We start from the raw sequence: 19,101 nt of genomic DNA, 5'->3' as shown, positions 1-19,101 counted from the left end.
AATTCAACTGGCTAGAATTTTGTTGAGAACTTTTGCATCTATATTCATGACAGATAGATATTGGTCCATAATTTTTTTTTTTTTTTTTTTTGTAGTGTCTTTTCCTGGTTTTGGTACCAGGGTTATGTTTGCTTCATAGAATGAATCGGAAGTATTGCTGCCTTTTCTATGTTCGGAAATAATTTGAGTGGTACTGGTGTAAGCTGTTCTCTGAATGTTTGGTAGAATTGTCCAGTGAAGCCATATGGGCCAGGGCTTTTTTGGGGGGAGGGGGGAGGTTTTTTTTTCTTTTTATGGATCTGTTCAGATTTTCAACACCATTTTGTGTTAGTTTGGGTAGGTAGTGTTCTTCTAGAAATTTGTCCAATTCTTCTAGGTTTTCAAATTTGTTGAGGTATAGCTTTTCATAATACTCTGTTATGATCCTTTTTATTCCTGTTGGGTGTGTTGTAATGTCTCCCATTTCATTTCTTATTTGGGTTATTTGTGTCTTCTGCTGTTTTTCTTTTGTCAGTTTGGCCAATAGTTTGTCAATTCTGTTGATCCTTTCAAAGAACCAACTTTTGGTTTTGTTGATTCTTTCTATTGTTTTTGTATCCTCTATTTCATTTATTTCTGCTCTGATCTTTATTATTTTCTTTCTTCTGGTGGCTGTGAGCTTCTTTTCCTGTTCTCTTTCTATTTGTTCAAGTTGTGTAGCTAATGTTTTGATTTTATCCCTTCTTTTTGATGTTATATCTACTGGTAAAAATTGACTTCTGAGCACCGTGTCCCAAAGGTTTTGGTATGATGTTTTCATTCTTATTTGATTCAAGGAATTTTTTGATTCCTTTGATTTCTTCTATTACCCAGTGGTTTTTAAAAAGGGTGTTATTCAGTTTCCGGGTAATTGATTTTTTTTTTTTCCTTACTCTTCCTGTTGTTAATTTCCGCTTTAATGATGTTGTGGTCAAAGAAGATAGTTTGCAGTATCTCCGTGTTTTGGATTTTACTGAGGGTTGCTCTGTGGCCTAAGATGTTGTCTATTCTGGAGAACATTCACATGTACTGGAAAAGAATGCATACTTTGCAGCTGTTGGATAGAGTGTCCTATATATGTATATGAGGACAAGTTGGCTGATTGTGGTCTTTAGCTCTTCTGTACCTTTGTTGAGTTTCTTTCTAGATGTTTTGTCCTTTACCGAGAGTGGTGTGTTGAAGTCCTACTATGATTGTGGAACTGTCAATTTCTCTTTTCAGTGCTGTTAGAGTTTGTTTCATGTATTTTGGGTCCCTGTCATTCAGTGTGTAGAAATTTATTATGGTTGTGTCTTCATTATAATCATTATGCAGTGCCCTTCTTTGTCTTTTATGGTGGATTTTGTTTTAAAGTCTATTTTTATATGAGATTAGTTTTGCCACTCCTGCTCTTTTTTCAAAGCTGTTTGCTTGATATATTCTTTTCTGTCCTTTGATTTTTAATAAATTTACTCCTTTGTTTCTAAGATGAGTCTCTTGTAGATAGCATATTGATGGATCCTGTTTTTTTGTTTTGTTTTGTTTTAATCCATTCTATTGTCACTCTCTGTCTCTTTATGGGTGCATTTAGGCCATTTACATTCAGTGTAATTATTGATGGGTGCGAATTTATTGCTGTTATTTTGTAGTGCTTTTTTTTTTTTTGCGGTGCTGACAATTTCTTTGTTTCTCTTACTCTCCTGTGCTGAATTCCTTTTGTTTGTGGATTTCTTTTTCATTTCTTTTGTTTTCATAGATTTTGTTTTTACTGAGACTTTATGTTTTTCTTCTTTATTTTCATGAGTAGGTTTGTTAATTTTCTTTGTGGTTACCTGGAAATTTACCCTTATCTTCCTAGGTTTGAACCAATCTATTATTACTTGGTATCACCTTGCCTTCCTCTCCATTAGAAAGTTCTATAACTACACCATTTATTTCCTTCTTTATTGTTCTGATGTTTTTGTTCTTTGCACATTAATCTCTCTGGTTCCCTGTTGTCTGACACAGACCTGAGGGGTCCCAAGAGTATGGTCCCGGACACATTTTAGTCCAGTAGTGAAGTCACCCTCAAGGTTCACCCTTCAGGCAAAGATTAGACAGACCCATAAAACAAAATGAGAGTAAATGAGCACACCAGCCCAGGAACAAGGATGAGAAGTCAGGAGTGGACAGGGAAGCTGGCAACAGGGAACCCAAAGTTGAGAAGGGCAGGATGTTAACATGTCATGGGGTTGGTAACCAATGTCACAAAACAGTATGTGTATCATTTGTTTAACGAGAAACTAATTTGTTCTATAAACCTTCACCTAAAGTACAACAAAAAAGTTTTTTTAAATATTTCAAAATGATGAAATTATGCAAAGTATAGTCTCTGACCAGAACGGAATTAAGCTATAAGTCATTAGCAAAAGATAACTGAAAAATCCTCAAGTGTTTGGAAATTAACCAGCGTACTTTTAAATAACCCATGTGACAAAGAAGAAATCACAATGGAAATTAGAAAATACTTTGAACTAAATGTCTATGAAAATACAGCTTATAAAAGCTTATGGGATACAGCTAAAGCCATTTTTACAGCAACATGTATATCCTTAAATGCATGTAGAAAAGAATAAAGGCTGAAAATCAGTGAACTAATATCCATCTCAAGCAGTTGAAGAACAGCACATGAATCCCAACAAATTGGAAGGAAAGAAACAATAATGAGCAAAAATAATGAAATAAAACGTGTTCATTAAAATAATCAACAAAGATGAAAGTTGGTGTTTTGAAAAAACTTATAATAATTCTGAGATGGAGGATGGGAGATTGTGAGACTGTATAAGAGGAAAACAGAGAAGGCATCAAATTACCACATCTCAAATGAAAAGAGAAACATTAATACAGTGTTTACAAAAATAAAGACATAAGAGTATATTACAAACAATTTTATGCCAAAACACTTGAAATTTAAGTCCAATTAAAAAAAAAAGTCCTTAACATGGGGAATATACGGTGGAGAGAAGGAGTGTGCTGTCTCATTAGGGGGAGAGCAACTAGGAGCACACAGCAAGGTGCACATAAATTGTTACATGAGAGACTGACTTGATTTGTAACCTTTCACTTAAAGCACCAACACAACAAAAAAATCCTTAAAAAAACACAACTTACCAAACAGACGTAATGAAAGTTAGAATAGCCCTGTATCTTAAAGTAATTAACATCTTACCCCCGCCCAAGAAAAAACAAAACTCTACACCTAGATTGTTTCAGGCATGAATTTCTCAAATATTTAGGAAAGAAAGAACACCAATCTTAAATGAAGTTTTCCAGAGAATAGAAAAGGAGAAAAAATTTCCTAACTTGTTCTGTAAGAGTAGTAAAATTTTATATCAATATCTAAAAAATATATTAACAAATCAATTTTGTGTGTGTATACATGTGTATATCCATCTAACACAATCAATTTGAGTTAATTTTAGGAAGGAAAGTTCCTTTAACACTTAAAATGAATATAATTCACTAAATTAATAAAAGAGAACAGCAAATGATCAATGAAATACATGCATAGGAAAAAGAAAACATTTTACAACATTCATATGCATTCATGTTGAAGACTCTTAACAAAATAAAAACAGAAAGAACTTTCCTAATTTGTGAAGGGTAGCTATAGAAATCCTACAGCAAATCACCAAAAGTTAGTAGTGAAATTAAAACCTGAGATTTATAGTGAAAAAAGGATAACTTTCATCATCATTTCTGTTCAATACTACACTGGAAGTCCTAGCCAGTGCCATAGGCAGGAAAATAAATAAAATGTAAACAATAAAAAAAAAATTAACTATCATTATTTACAGGAGAAGACATTCTATATGTAGAAAAGCAAAAACATCTGTAGAAAATTTCTTAGAATGAACAAGAGAACTGTGCAAGGCTACTGGCTTCCAGATCAATATACAAAACTTACTTATATCTTTATATACTAGCACCAAAAAGTAAATAAATTGTAATAGTATCAAAAGATCAGATACCTAGAAATAAATCTAATGAAGCATGTGTAAGAACTCTACATGCACACACACAAAGTACAAAATACTGTGCTAAATTAAAGTAGATCTAAATAAATGGAGGGAAATTCTCATAGTCATGGACTGAAAGACATAATATTGTTAAGCATGTCAATTCTCCACAAATTGGTCTATAGACGAAATGCAATCTCAACCAAAATTCCATTATTTTTTTCTTATTGTTGTCGTTGTTGCTGTTACTAACAGATAAAATGATTTTTTAAAAATTGTGTGGGCCAAGAATGGTCAAGATAATCTTGAAAAAGAAACGTGGGGAATTTTCATGAATAGGTATCAGGGCTTATTGTAACAGTACAATAACTAAAAGATTGTGGTATTAACACAAGGAGAGACAAGTATACAAATGGAGTAGAATAGAGGGTACGGGAACAAGCTCACACATATATAGACATTTCATTTGTGAAAAGAGCAGTAGGGGAATAGAAGGTCTTTTCAGACAGCCTTATGAAAAAAAAAAAAACCTAATTTTTAACCCCTTACCCCATACCATACATGAAAACAAGTTTCAGGCAAACTGTGGTTCTAAGTATAAAACTTCTAAAAGTTAACCAAAGAGAATATCTTCATGACCTCTGAATAGATGATGGTTGTTTAGATAGGACTCCAAAGCACTAATTATTAAAAAAAGACTGTCATACTGGACTCCAATAGTATGGAAGACTTTTCACATAATGTTGAACAACAATGGGAAAAAAACATCCAGTAACAAAATAATACTTACTACATGCTTCCATTTTTATAAAGTTTAAAAGAAAGCCAAACTGATCTGTGGTGTTAAAAGCCAGGCTATCTGCTGCCTTTGAGGAGGGAGAAGGAGCAGTGTCCAAGACAGGACATGAGAGGGGACTTCTTGGAGTATTATGTAATATATTATTTATCTTTCTGGAGGCCAGTAGCTTTTTTTTTTAACTTTGTGATAGTTTATAAAGTTGTACACTTAACGATTTGTATGTTTTTGTATATATACCATATTTCACTTTAAAAGTTCATTGAAAAATAAATTTATGATCAACCAATGAGTACAAAGCATGCAGCACAGTGCTAAGAACTCTCTGCACTGGGAGGATGCGGAACACCTGAAGGACATGCTAATAAAACAGAAATGAAAGAGCAATTTCACCATTTTGCCTTGTGCTGATCAGAAAGAATGATCTGGAGAGGAATTAGTTTTTAAAAATCTGTATCAAGCAGGTGTGACCTAGGCTGTGATTGAAATAGACAAGGCTACCAAATTGTATCCAGAGGAATCAGACTGTTGATGCAATCTGTATTTTCCCAGTTAATCCCACTGAGCCAGAGAAAAATATGACATGATACCAAAATTAACCTGCAAAAGTGACTCAGGCAAAGGGAATACACAGCAGAGGGATCACCCTTGCCCAGCTCATTAGTGAATGAAACCTCCTGTGATCCAGGAGATTCACTGTGCCTCTGCAGCGCTTAATGACTGTGTTGTACGCGCTAAAAGACATAAAGAGAATTGTGCAAGGCTACTAGCAACACAAACACACACGCGTTTCCTCAATCTTCCCTAACTATAAACCACTGGGTAGATGGGGTGGAATAGGAGAAACAAATATGTACCCTCTGCCTTGGAGGCAATTCAGCCCTGGTGGTGCAGTGGTTAAGAGCTATGACGAGCTACAGCTGCTCAAATCCATCAGCCGCTCCTTGTAAATCCTATGGAGCAGTTCTCCTTTGTCCTATAGGGTTGCTATGAGTTGGAATCAACTCAATGGCAATGGGTTTTGGCCATGCAGGCAGAAGTATTATTATGATTATTTTATCTCACTGTTATACTATGATACATGAACCTGTTACGTAGAGCCTTCGAAGTTGCATGCCAAAATTGTCTATGTGTCCATATGTACATGCTTTTTAGATTTATTTTGTTTTGCTATGTTTGTTTTTTGGTGGGAGGCTCCACAGTGCTCAACAAATCCTCCAAAGGATCCTTGACTATTCATAGGATTCAGATAATAACCACTGGTTAAGAATTTTGTCAGCAGTTAGAATTCACCAGCCACTCCTTGGAAATCCAATGAGGCGGTTCTACTCTGTCCTACCGGGTTGTTATGAGTTGGAATTGACTCTAGGGCAACCGGTTTGGGTTCTGGCTAAGAATTTATATTTTACAAATTATGAATGCAAACATGATCTTCTTTGACTCTCATAACAACTCTGTGAAATAGTCAACATGGCAGGTAATATCCTTCTTTAAAGATCAGGACAATAACACTTAGAGTAGGTAAATGACTTGCTCAAGGTAACATTGTAACTGGTAGAGCTGAGGCTTGAATCGAGTGTATTATTCTTTTAAAATCTCTGAAAAATACCTGATGAATATCTATACAAACTCCCACACAGACAGGAAAAGCATGACTCCATGTAATACTCCATTCTGCTCCAATCATAACAAATTATGGATAACATTGCAAAGAATGGGAATTCCAGAACACTTAATTGTGCTCATGAGGAACCTTTGCGTAGATCAAGAGGCAGCTATTTGGACAGAACAAGGGGATACTGATCGGTTTAAAGTCAGGAAAGGTGTGTGCCAGGGTTGTATTCTTTCACCATACCTATTCAACCTGTATGCTGAGCAAATATTATGAGAAGCTGGACTATATGAAGAAGAACGGGGCATTAGGATTGGAGGAAGACTCATTAACAACCTGCGTTATGCAGATGACACAACCTTGCTTGCTGAAAGTGAAGAGGACTTGAAGCACTTACTAATGAAGATCAAAGACCACAGCCTTCAGTATGGATTGCACCTCAACATAAAGAAAACAAAAATCCTCACAACTGGACCAATGTGCAACGTCATGGTAAATGGAGAAAAGATTGAAGTTGTCAAGGATTTCATTTTACTTGGATCCACAATCAAGAGCCATGGAAGCAGCAGTCAAGAAATCAAAACATGCATTGCATTGGGTAAATCTGCTGCAAAGAACCTCTGTAAAGTGTTGAAAAGCAAAGATGTCACCTTAAAGACTAAGGTGCACCTGACCCAAGCCATGGTATTTTCAATTGCATCATATTCATGTGAAAGCTGGACAATGAATAAGGAAGACAGAAGAAGAACTGACGCCTTTGAATTGTGGTGTTGGCGAAGAATATTGAATATACCATGGACTGCCAAAAGAATGAACAAATCTATCTTAGAAGTACAGCCAGAATGCTCCTTAGAGGCAAGGATGGTGAGACTGCGTCTTACATACTTTGAACATGTAGTCAGGAGGGATCAGTCCCTGGAGAAGGACATCATGCTTGGCAAAGTACAGGGTCAGTGGAAAAGAGGAAGACCTTCAATGAGGTGGATTGACATAGTGGTTGCAACAATGAGCTCAAGCATAACAATGATTCTAAGGATGGCTCAGGACTGGGCAGTGTTTCATTCTGTTGTGCACAGGGTCGCAATGAGCCAAAAACCGACTCGACGGCACCTAACAACAACAACAACTCCAAAGTGAGGGTCATTTGTAGAAATATCTACATCCACTAATCTGCCTTGTCTGAAACGTCCACCCTAGCCCTATCGTCTAGTGTTCTGCCATATTAGTTTAATGCTCTGTCCTTGGGCCATGTCATCCTTTGGATGGTTAAACATAGTTGGTGTGCTTCCAACTGAGCCTCAGTTTTATCTGACCTGGTTTGGAGGGGCTACCCCATTGTGTGTGTCCACACACATGAGACACAAGTACAGGCTTGATATTACAATTGGATACAGAGAACAGTGAAGGTCTCAGAGCTCCCCTCACAAAAGATGTGTGAACGATTAGAAGTTCACTGTGCATTTCCCCTTCCGCAGAGCCAGGATACTGTGGGTACTGAGCTAGGTTTAGGACTCACCAAGAAGCAGCCAATAGAACACAATATGGAGTCTTCATGAAGTCTGTGTCAGTGCATCTCAGGTACTCCAGAACATGTGGTATGCTGAACTGTGACGTGCAATAAAGGACAGCCAGGCTAACAGAGTGTGGGGGGGATATGGCAGGGGTGGGGCCCATAGTTGTGTCAGGAATGCCAGCACATATGGCGATGATAATGTGCATGGGATATTATACTTCATCTTTCTTTCTCACAAAAATTCGTATACACACACACACACACAAACTCTAGCCAAAGAAGATGAGAGAATCTTAACATGGAAACAGGTATCAGATATCATCTAGTCCAATCCCCTCATTTTATAGAATAAATTTAAGCCCAGAGATGGGACAGAATATATTCTAGGTTACAGGGACAACCTCAGGGGCTAGAATCTACGACTCCTTATTCCCACTATAGAGCACCGTCCTCAATACCCAGCTACCTCTCAAAAAGTGACAGCGTCCAGAATTATCTCCATTTCTCCAAATGGAACTAAAACTGTTCTGGACAAAAAGACCCCATGGCAGGCCTTAAACAGGGCATGAGAAAGAAGGTTCAGACTATGGACTGTCTTTACATCAATGCTTGGCCCTAAAACTCAAATGGAGCTTCAGGGAGTCCAGAAAGGAGTGAGCATAAATCTGTCATTTTTGAAAAACCAGAAGGTCTCTAGACCAGCTTCTTGAATACATGTACAAGTAAGCCTTCCAGCCAAGAAACAAGGTCACTACAAAGGCAGAGACATGTGGATCCATTTGCACTTCCCCTCCTTAAGGCTCCCAGGAGGGAGGATCCTGGATCCTGGCAAATTGAGTTGGTAGACTATACATGTCTGATAGGATTCCTCAGACCCACAACCAAAGAACTGTGGGCTTACAGAGTCTCTCCTCCATTTTCTTCCCACTCTACTGCATGACTACAGATGCCTGTCTTTACCTTACTATAGTGAAGTCACCAAGCCAAATATGAGACTCCTTCCCTAGTCACTTTCTCATTCTGATGAGCATATTCCTTGCTCTGTTACTTATTCAGGCAGGTGACTTAGCAGTGACCTCCAAAGCCCTCTCTGACATATGTGGCAGGTGAACCTAAGCAAAGAGGTCTTAAAGTGGCCCATGGGTAGGGCTATCAGCTGAGCCATGTTTCAATGAGTTTTCTCAGAGTTATATGTCTTAGACACAAACAACACAACAGAGTAAACTTTTTCCAATCTCTCTGCCTCTTAAGTCTTCAAGTTCCATTTCTAGGCCCTTTCGTTATAGCCTTTCCCAACAACTTGGGTCCACATTACTCTCTCCCTTTTCTCTACTATAGATTTAAGTCTTGATCAGATTTTATCGAAAACGTAAAATGGTAAGCTGGCTTCTCTTATTTTCCATTCACCCTGAAATTCTGATATCTTCTACGAGCTTACTAATCCTTCAGTATCCAGATCAAGTGCCATGCCTTCCTGAAGCCTTCCTCAACATCACAACCAAATGCGTTCTCAGCACTCAGGCTCCCAAAGCTCTAAGTGCACACTTGTACAACACAGTACCCCCCACACTGCACTGCGTGGTTACATTAATCTCAGTAGACAACAATCTCTTCTCCCACACTGAGTACATTACCTTTCGTCTGTAACCCACGCCTACACCTGGCAGGAGGGCAGTAAATACTGGACAGATGGAGGAAGGGGGGAAGGAAAGATGGAAACAAGGAAGGAAGAAAGGATAGAGGGAGAGAGGGGGAAAGAAGGAAGTAAGCTAATGTTGCAGCTAATATTCATTCATTAATTCAACTTAGAGTTGCTGAGCCAATGCTGTGTGCCAGGCACTAGTTTTAGACACCAGGGACACCACAGTAAAACAGGCATAAATCTCTGCTCTTGTGGAACCTAAATTCTAGTTAAAGAAGACAGACTATAGACTAGACAAACTTCAGTATTTTAGAGTAAGATACAGATAGCGATGTGGGTCTGGAGTTCAGGAAGAGGTCAGAGTTGGAGGGATAAAAGTGGTGGTATCTGCGTAGAACACATGGTTGAAAATGCCAAAATTGCTGAGGTTGTTGAAAAAGAAAGGAGGTCTGAAGATAGAATTTTGAAAAGGGCCAGGTTGAAGGGATATGAGAAGAAGAGAAAAGAAGCAGATGGAGACATGGGAGAAGAATCAAGACAGCAGCATGAAAGCTAAAGGATGAGAGCAAGTTTAGGGTGATCATCAGGGTTCACTTACAGAATCAAGTAAGGCAAGACAGCAATGAGCATGTCAGGGGCTGACCTGGACAGCAGCTGAGATTGAGAGATAAAGAAGGAAGTCAGGGTGCAAAGAATGAAAAAGGATGAGGAGGGAGGACAGGAAAGGCAATGAGTCTAAATCACTCTTTTTTTTTTATTTTTACTTTTTTTGTAATTTTTATTGCGCTTTAAGTGAAAATTTATAAATCAAGTCAGTCTCTCACATAAAAACTTATAAACACCTTGCTACATACTCCCAATTACTCTGCCCCTAATGAGACAGCCCCCTCTCTCCCTCTACTCTCTCTTTTTGTGTACATTATGCCAGCTTCTAATCCCCCCCACCCTCTCATCTCCCCTCCAGGCAGGAGATGCCAACATAGTCTCAAGTGTCCACCTGATCCAAGAAGCTCACTCCTCACCAGCATCCCTCTCCAACCCATTGCCCAGTCTAATCCATGTCTGAAGAGTTGGCTTCGGGAATGGTTCCTGTCCTGGGGCAACAGAAGGTCTGGGGACCATGACCACCAGGGTCCTTCCAGACTCAGTCAGACCAGTAAGTCTGGTCTTTTTATGAGAATTTGGGGTCTGCAACCCACTGCTCTCCTGCTCCCTCAGGGGTTCTCTGTTGTGTTCCCTGTCAGGGCAGTCATCGGTTGTAGCCAGGCACCATCTAGTTCTTCTGGTCTCAGGATGATGTAGTCTCTGGTTCATGTGGACCTTTCTGTCTCTTGGGCTCATAATTACCTTGTGTCCTTGGAGTTCTTCATTCTCATTTGATCCAGGTGGGTTGAGACCAATTGATGCATCTTAGATGGCTGCTTGCTAGCATTTAAGACCCCAGACGCCACTCTTCAAAGTGGGATGCAGAATGTTTTCTTAATAGATTTCATTATGCCAATCGACTTAGATGTCCCCTGAAATCATGGTCCCCAAACCCCTGCCCCTGCTACGCTGGCCTTCGAAGCATTCAGTTTATTCAGGAAACTTCTTTACTTTTGGTTTAGTCCAGTTGTGTTGGCCTCCCCTGTATTGTGTGCTGCCTTTTCCTTCACCTAAAGTAGTTCTTATCTACTATCTAATTAGTGAGTACCCCCCCACCCTCCCTCCCTCCCCCCTCTCGAAACCACAAACGAATGTTTTCTTCTCAGTTTAAACTATTTCTCAAGTTCTTATAATAGTGGTCTTATACCATATTTATCGTTTTGCAAATGACTAATTTCACTCAGCATAATGCCTTCCAGGTTCCTCCATGTTATGAAATGTTTCACAGATTCCTCACTGTTCTTTATCGATCCATTGTGTGAATATACCATAATTTATTTATCCATTCATCTGTTGATGGGCACCTTGGTTGCTTCCATCTTTTTGCTATTATAAACAGTGCTGCAATAAACATGGGTGTGAATATATCTGTTGGTGTAAAGGCTCTTATTTCTCTCAGATATATTCTGAGGAGTGGGGTTGCTGGATCATATGGTAGTTCTATTTCTACCTTTTTAAGGAAGCGCCAAATCGATTTCTAAAGTGGTTTTACCATTTTACATTCCCACCAGCATTGTATAAGTGTTCCAATCTCTCCACAGCCTCTCCAACTAATCACTCTTTTAATGTTGGGCAGTAAAACAAAGAAGGTGGCATTAGAGAGAGAAAGGAGGGAGAACTTGGGAAATGTGTTTTCAGGCTGAGGAGACCTGAGGATATTTATGGGCATAGAGACATCAGAGAAGAAACAAAAGCACTGACTGAAGATCCTGTAGGTTCTGAGTCTTAGACTAATGGTACAGAGTCATTCCTTACTCAATTCCCCTCCATACCCCTTCCCCCTGCAAAACAAAACAAAACAAAATCCTGTTGCCATCCAGTCAATTCCAACTCATAGCAACTGTATATATTTTTCCCAAAATAGCTAATCCACAGCTTTGTAACCTATGTAAGGATGCTCTTATATGTGTTTATAGAGTCACAGATCATTTTCTCACCTACAAAGAACAAGGACTCATCCAGGACAGGGACATAAGCTATTTTGTTTTTGGCCCCCTCTCCACTTGCAAAATGTTGAGTATAGAGCTCTAAAACTCCGTGGTGTATACGCTGATTGGTTAACCTCACAACCATAAAACAGAAGAACAAATGGGGCTGTGAGCCGTTCCTCCTGAACCCTTACAGTAGAACAGACTACCATCTTTCTGAAGTACATTAGGGAGGTAGAGCCTTCTCTAGAACCAGTAGAAAAGATAAAATGATATCCCAAGATTTGTCCCAGTCCAAGTGTTATGGATTGACTTATGTCCCTCAAAAATATGTGTTGTAAATCCTAACCTCTATGTCTGTGGCCATAATCCCATTTGTGAATGGGTTTTCTTTGTTATTTTAATGAGGCAGGATTAGTATAAGGTGTATCTTAAGTCAATTTTTTTTTTTTTTTTTTTTGGAGATATGAAAGAGATTAAATAAGCAAGCAGAGCAAAGATGGGGGAAGAGAGATGCCAAGCCACATGAAGGCTGCCCAGGAGCAGAAGCTCAGAGGAGATAAGGACCTTCCTCCAGAGCCAAGAGGAAGAGAAAGCCTTCTCCTAGAGAGGGCACCCTGAATTCAGACTTCTAGCCTCCTAAGAAAACCCATCAGCTTAGACTAAAGGAGACAGAGAAAGAACGAAAAGAGAGAACATTGTCTGCCTCTTGGAATTCTACAAGCAGGGAACAGGCCAAAGGAGCTACATCTGTTGTCTTCCAAGAAAAGAAAAGAACCATCCCTGGGGCAGCTCAGAGATCAACAGAACTGTTGGAGGGAGCACAGGAAGCAGAGAGCTGCCTTGGTCTCAAAGTGTGGGGCCATGGCCTCTGGGGTCTCAAAGGGTGGGGCCACAGCCTCTAGGATGTCAGAGTCAGATCTTCACCAACTTGGTTCCTAAGTGTGAGGTTCCCATTCAGTTTGTCCAAAAGGATGGGGCTACTGTCCAAAGCTGAGGGGGCGGGGCTGCCATGCCCAAGAGGCAGAAGAATGGGGCCTGCTGGGGCAGATGGGATGAGATTGCTACTCAGATGGACTACAGTAGGGCTGCCTAAAGCTGATGGAGCAGAGTTGCCATCCCAGTGGGCCTGGAAGGTGGAGCTGAAGCCCAGGGCCCAGGGGCCTCCACCTAGAATCCAGACAGCATGGCCAACACCCAGAGTCTGGAGGGCAGGGCCGTTGCCTAGATGGTCTCAGAGAAGATTATTTTTTCAAGCCTTAAGAGCTAATGTAAATTATTTTGCTGCTTTTTGGACTTGCTGGGTGCCTGTTAACCCTTCTTCCCCTCTAATTTCTCCCATTTGTAATGGAAATGTCTATCTTGCACCTGTTCCACCATTGTACTTTGGAAACAGATAACTTATAGTCTAGATTTCACAGGTTCACAGGTGAAGGGGAATTTTGCCCCAGGATGGAATATGCCTAAAGTCCCACCCATACTTGATTTAGAGGATTCAGAAGATAAAATTTTATACTTGGAGTGGACTTAAGACTTTTGGGATGATGTGATGGGGAGAAGGTGTTTTTGTATGTGGCAAGGACATGAATTTGGGGGACTGGGGCAAAGGGTAGAATGTTATGGATTGAATTGTGTCCCCCATAAAATATGTATTGTAAATCCTAACCTCTAACTCTGTGGTTACTATCTCATTTGAGAATGGCTTGTCTTTGTCATGTTAATGAGACAGGATTAGTGTAGGGTGTGTCTTGAGTCTATCTCTTACAAGATATAAAAGGAGGAGATTATGGAAACAGAGATGGGGGAAGAGAGCTATCAAGCCACTTGAAGATCACGCAGGAGCAGTAGCTCAAAGAAACAAGGACCTTCCTCCAGAGCTGACAAAGAAAGAAAGCCTTTCCCCAGAACCGATGCCCTGAATTCGGACTTCTAGCCTTCTAAATTGTGAGAAAATTAATTTCTGTTTGTTAAAGCCACCCAATTTATGGTATTTCTGTTATAGCAGCACTAGATAGCTAAGACATCAAGCATTATCCAAACTGAGGAGCAAACAGGAAGCCACAATCACCTTACTTTACCAGTTACTCCAAAATAAAGTGGGATTACATTTATTTTTCTCATGCTCTTCTGCCTGATTTTTAATTCCAGACCTCCAGCTGGTGAGTCAAACAAAATTTCAGAAATGTTCAAATTTTTGAAAGAACACTAAGGGTAATTTTATCTCATCAAGACCAAACTGAGTCATTGGCAAACAGAGGCCAGTGACTTGGAAATGCACCCGGAGGTGTCCCAATTGTGCTCTAAGATTTTTGCAAACGTTCTCCATTCCCTGGGTGGATTTCTTACCAGGCAAAGGCCAGAGCCTCCATCTGCTTCCCATCACTGACCCCACTGCTGCTGTCAGTGGAGCTCTGCCCTGGTTACATTCGTTATACCTCCAAAGTGGCCACCCCAACAGTGCACGGCAAGGCCTGGCAAAGCTTTGCAGTCTTGCTTAGTTCCTAGGATGGTGCACTCTTGTCAGGGACGTGGCTCCACTCCCCACCTCTGCCACCCTCGAGTTTTACTTCTCCATTTTCTACTTCTGGAAAATGGAGATAAGCAATGTTATAATGAATGTGCTTTGGGATTCCATGATGGGCAACATTAAACCATAAGAAGAATTTAGGCCAGGAAAGTGGAATCCTACAACCTGAAGCACTTTAAAAAACAGCAAAGACTTTGTCTGAAGCAGAAGAAGGATACTCCTTTGGGGAAATGATGTACTTGACCTTAGGCAAATGATTTCAACCCAGTGAGTCCATGAAACATAGCTAGGATGTGTATGCGATCATCCTAATCACGTTTGGTTTATTTATTTTTTAATTTCTTACACAGACCTGGCACTGGCCTTAGTGTAGCAGTTGAGTTTCTGGCAAACGATACAGCTTTGAGGGATGAATAAATCTGGACCAAATCTATCTGAACCACATAGACTATGGAGAACCACTGGCAAGAAAATTCCCTTCACCCATCTCCACCATGTGCTACTGAAATGACTTGGCAGGTGGACAGGAGGACAAACTCAACCTCCAAATGGTCCTGACATGTTAAAATACTAAGATCAGTTAGCATTTCCTTTTCAATCTTTTCTGATACAATAATACTAAATACAGCAAGATAGTTATGCACGAGAATTTCATCACAGAGCTATTATAATTGTGGAAAGGGAAAATCAGCTAAATGACCAATATCTCTTCCTTGGACTACCTGCTCCAACCTTCCAAAGATCTCTGTGTCTCTTCCCTTACACTGGAGCCAGTGGGGTCTTTCCAATAAAGCCAGTCTGATTTTTCTAACTTCTCGGCTTAAAATGCTTCAGTGATTTTTCCAAGTCCCCATTCCTTCAGCTGACATACAAAGTTCTTCATGATCTTGCCTCTACTGATCTCTACTGTCAGCTCTCTCACCACCTCCTTGTTCTTCACTCTCCGCTTCCCTCCCTCACAACATTCTTGGCTAAACTAAACTTTTTTCAGTTATTTCAACAGACCATGCCTCGGTCTTCTGAGCCATCACACATGCTGTTCCAACTTGAACACTTGTCCCACATTCCTCTCTGGTTAACTGCTACATACTTGTTAGGACTCAGTTTAAATGTCACTGCCTCCAGGAAACCTTCACTGATTCTTGCCTAAAACTGAATTCCATGTTCCTTCAAATGTTCCTAGAACTCTGTATGTTTACCATAAAAACTCTTAATATCAAAAGATTTACTGTACATCTTTTCTGTTAAGACTCTATCCCCTGTAAGGACAAAAGGCAAGTCCATTTTGCTTACCTGTTTATTCCTAGTACTATGCCTAGTATGTGAATGGTTATTAAGTATTAATTTCAGTGTTGCTAAATTGAGAAATACTAAAGTCAGTTACGCACTTGGCATTAATATTTAAATCGATGAAATAGTATATAAATAAAAAAAATTAATAAAAATGAAATTAATGTAGATTATATAACATAAGCCAAAAAACAAAAATAAACCCAAACCAGTTGCCTTCCGGTTAATTCTAACTCATGGTGACCCCATGTACGCAGCATAATAATACTTGCTTTTAATGTTTATTTAAAAAGCAAAATAAAAATGCAAATATGCAGCATGATCACAACGACACACCAAAAAGCCATGCGCTGGAAAAAAAAAAAAAAAAAAGACTAGAAATACAGTTAACGTGTTGGCAGCGGATTGTTTTGGGGTGTTATGAGTAGGAGCAATTTTTTTCTGCCGATATTCTTAATTTTCTAAAATAAATATTTTTATAATAAAAAATGTATATTTTAAAATGTAATTTTAATAATTTCTAACTATAAAGGAAAATATTCTCATTGTAGTAAAATATAAACCCACCCAGAAAGCTCAAAGGAAAGAATGTGAAAATCATCACTACTGAGACTGTGGTCAATGTCCAGTGTGTGTGTGTTTGTGTGAGACAGAGAGAGAGAATATTTACTTCAAAATCATCAACTGGACAATTGATATAAAGTGGCAACTAAGCAAAACTAGTCTATGAACTATGGGGTCTCCTTGGAGTCTCCAGATAGCAGCAACCAGATACAAATTTTTTTTTCTTTTTGTTTGCTACTAGTATTGATTCATTCATTCCTAAAACATTGCTTGTTAGCCCTACAAGTGCTAGAAGCTGAGCACCAGAAAAGGGAGAAAATAAGCCAGAGTTCTGGAACCACCTGTCCATATCTACAACATGACTGCTATGCTAAGGAGGTATGTAAACCACCAAAGAAATGAGGTGCAGAGAGGAATTACTCTCTAAAGCAGTGCGGAAAGAAGTGAATGCCCAGTAGAGATCTATGAGAGGAGAACAGAACAACGTAGCAGGAATCCTGTCATCCTGGAGAAGGAAGAAGAACCCAGCAGAAAGACAAAAAGAAAAACAAGAAAGTCAAACTTCAGAGGTGGGTTTTATTATTATTATTATTATTGTGCTTTAAGTCAAAGTTTACAAATCAAGTCAGTCAGTCTCTCATACAAAAACTTATATACACCTTGCTATATACTCCTAGTTGCTCTCCCCCTAATGAGACTGCACACTCCTTCTCTCTACCTTCTATTTCTATGTCCATTCAGCCAGCTTCTGTCCCCCTCTACCTTCTCATCTTCCCTCCAGACAGGACCTGACCACACAGTCTCATGCATCTACTTGAGCCAAGAAGCTCACTCCTCATCAGTGTCATTTTCTGTCTTATAGTCCAGTCCAATCCCTGTCTGAAGAGTTGGCTTTGGGGATGGCTCCAGACTTGGGCTAACAGAAGGTCTGGGGACCATGACCTCTGGGGTCCTTCTAGTCTCAGTCAGGCCATTAAGTCTGGTCTTTTTATGAGAATTTGAGGTCTTCATCCCACGGCTCTCCTGCTCCATCAGGGATTATCTGTTGTGTTCCCTGTCAGGGTAGTCATCGATTGTAGCCAGACACCATCTAGTTCTTCTGGTCTCAGGCTGATGTAGTCTCTAATTTATACTCCCCTTTCTGTCTCTTGGGCTCATAATTACCTTGTGTCTTTGGTGTTCTTTATTCTCCTTTGCTCCAGGTGGGTTCAGACCAATTGATGCATCTTAGATGGCCGCTTGCTAGTGTTTAAGAACCCAGACACCACTCACCAAAGTGGAAGGTGGAATGTTTTCTTAATAGATTTTATTATGCCAATTGACCTAGATGTCCCCTAAAACCATGGTCCCCAGACTCCCGCCCCTGCTACTCTAGCCTTTGAAGCATTTGGTTTATTCAGTAAACTTCTTTGCTTTTGTTTTAGTCCAGTTGTGCTGACCTCTCCTGCCAGAGGTGATTTTAAAAAACAGGCAAGAAACTGTCCAGAATGGTCCTCAAACATTCCAGCTCTACTTTAGTCAAATTTACATCTATCTAAATGGACAGTCTCTATCCTGGTATCTGAAAGACTACCTTTGCCTTTTGGTTAAATATTGATGGGAATAAATTATATTTCTATAACCACATGTATAGAATGTTGGCTTGCAGACATTTGGAACACAGTCTATAAGATTTCTGCTTTTAAATAAACTCTATAGTGATTGGAATTATGACTAGAGAGGAGGACTGGTCAAAGGCAAGTGTTTTAAACAACTGAACTACCATGTAAAGGCTCTTCCTCTTTCTACATAGACTCTACCGAACCCAGCTATAACCCAGTGATTTCCCGGTGTGTCTTGGTTGGCCACAGACATCACCATGGCTCCACACTGACATTCTCATCCCATCCTTGGACTCATTCTATGCTCTAAACCTTCTCAAACCCAGACTCTCATCAAAACCAAGTGTCCCCATTTTGCTCTCTTGGGATTATGATGTTTACAGGTGTCAGGTCAAATCAAAACATAATAATGTATCAGTGGAGACAATGTTGTATAGAAGTAGAGAAATGTATGTTCTTGCTCTGACTTTGAAGCTGTGTTCCCTCATCTGTAACAAGGACGATTGGACTAGCTATAGCTTGGATTCAGCTCTAATCGTCTAAAATTCCATGTTTAACATGTTGCCCTTTTTAATAGACCATATTTTAATTCAAAACAAGCATTCTAATGTAGGTCTCCTTGGAGGATAGATTGCACTGGTGGGTTATGAAGTCATTCTCTGAGTTCAGCTGTCTATAAGCAAGGCAGAGTGATGCCATAGAAACAACCCAGAATCTAAAAACAGACAGCTGGCTTTGACCCTCACTCAGCCACCTTCTAGCTGTGGGATCTTGCATGTATCTCTTAACCTCTCTTGTGTCTCTGTTTACTCATTTACAAAAATGAGAATGATAAAATCTATTTTATAGGTTGTTGTGAGACTTGAATGAGACAATGAGATAAAGGTTAAAAAAAAAAAAAAACCCAGAGATAAAGGTTAGTTATCTTAATTAACCAAATCCCAAGGTTGAGAATTTAGGGGTTATTCTTGTATTCAGTGAAAACTGG

The 19,101-nt window shown here is 39.5% G+C and overlaps 1 protein-coding gene across 8 annotated transcripts in view; it reads right to left on the bottom strand.

The window, feature by feature from the left end:
• LRMDA (leucine rich melanocyte differentiation associated) overlaps positions 1-19,101 on the bottom strand; it is a 1,290,642-nt gene that overhangs the window by 155,998 nt on the left and 1,115,543 nt on the right. The window lies entirely within an intron of this gene.

The sequence above is a fragment of the Loxodonta africana genome, chromosome 16, assembly GCF_030014295.1.
Source record: "Loxodonta africana isolate mLoxAfr1 chromosome 16, mLoxAfr1.hap2, whole genome shotgun sequence".
Taxonomy (NCBI): Eukaryota; Metazoa; Chordata; class Mammalia; order Proboscidea; family Elephantidae; genus Loxodonta; species Loxodonta africana.
The sequence above is the reverse complement of the archived record's forward strand: the minus strand, read 5'-3'. Positions and strand labels throughout refer to the sequence as shown.